We start from the raw sequence: 1405 nt of genomic DNA, 5'->3' as shown, positions 1-1405 counted from the left end.
GTCAACCACAAATGTACATTTCTGTGGGGCTTTACGTGGCAGCGCTACATTAGTGGGGGATTTACCATTAGGCAATACTAGGCAGTTCCCTAGGGCCCCATAAAAGTCAGTTTATACGTATGGTTAATGCAACTACTCCTTATTTGTGCACATTAATTAGGTTTTTGATAAAAATTATTTTACTAAAATGCCATCAGAATGCTGATAATATTAGGTGCGTCTCAGCCCCCCCCCTCTTCAGTGTCCACCATATTGGATCAGTCCATTTATGCCCCCCTCAGTGTCCACCATATTGGATCAGTCCATTTGCTGCACATGTTCAGAAAGGTCCAAACAGACAGCAGCAAACCATTTAAAAATAATGGATGCAAAGAGCAGTGTTGCTAACTTAGCACTTTAGTTGCTATATTTAGCCACTTTTCAGACCCCTCTAGCACTTTGATNATATTACAAACATCTTTTCTTAAAAGGCTGTTTTAAACCAAACCTTTTTATTCTTTTTGATGAGAGGGACGGTTTTGTTTGAAGAGCTTCCAGCTGTTTGCTGATCTACAGAGATACAAACATTATGAGAGGCCATTAGAAATCTGTCAGGTCCTGTTTATCATGTTTGGATCAGTTTTCCAGCATACCAAAGTCTTGACTGACAGCAGCAGCAGCCGAGCCAGGTTGTCCCAGGATTCCTCCACATTGTGACTGAAAGTCACCTCAACAGCCACTTCAAACAGGTGATCTGCAAAGAGACCCATAACACTGCAACGGCTGTCAAACGACCCCAAAAAGTGTCCAAGAAGTCAGGTTTATACAACACATAAAAACTGTAATAAAATCTTATTTAAATAAAAAAATTCCGACTTAAAATATTCAAAGACGACCTAAATATTTTTATTAAAGTATGAACTGTCCACTGTACTCACCACCAGGCAGATGGGGACTCTCAGACTGATTTTTCATGTTCACTGAGACAGACGGAAACAGACTTTCAGATTAAAGAACTAAACAGTCAGTTTGTGGTGCAGATGTTTAAACCATTCAAGCCAACTTTAACTAAAGAACCATTTTAGAAAGAGGAAAACTGACCAAAATAATTAACAACCAAACAAAAGTGAAAATCTAAAAGTATATAAAAATATGTAACACCACCCCCATATCATCAACTTTTGCCAATATTGCAGCTTTGAGTTTTGACCGATACCACCATCGACCCAGCTGGATATTAGCACAAATCCTTCCTACTTTCATTATTAATTTTTTAGTGTGGAACGCTGGAGTGGAATGCTTCTCTTCATTGCCTTCCTGTTAAGTCCTCCTCATATAAAGCCTTAAATGGCCAAGCTCCATCTGATATCAGAGATCTGATTGTTCCTTATGTTCCTAACAGAGCACTTCGCTCTCAATCTGCAGG

At 39.2% G+C, this 1405-nt stretch overlaps 1 long non-coding RNA gene across 1 annotated transcript; it reads right to left on the bottom strand.

Moving 5' to 3' along the window:
- Positions 1-486: 486 nt before the first annotated feature.
- On the bottom strand, positions 487-959 carry LOC107088650. The gene is made up of 3 exons (XR_001481387.1): positions 918-959; positions 633-733; positions 487-549 (listed from the first exon to the last, which is right to left on the bottom strand). It is a non-coding gene; the product is annotated as an uncharacterized LOC107088650 (long non-coding RNA).
- Positions 960-1405: the final 446 nt, after the last annotated feature.

This window comes from Cyprinodon variegatus, unplaced genomic scaffold (genome assembly GCF_000732505.1).
Source record: "Cyprinodon variegatus isolate N-32 unplaced genomic scaffold, C_variegatus-1.0 Scaffold225, whole genome shotgun sequence".
In the NCBI taxonomy this organism is placed as follows: domain Eukaryota; kingdom Metazoa; phylum Chordata; class Actinopteri; order Cyprinodontiformes; family Cyprinodontidae; genus Cyprinodon; species Cyprinodon variegatus.
This window is presented reverse-complemented; position numbering and strand designations above follow the sequence as displayed.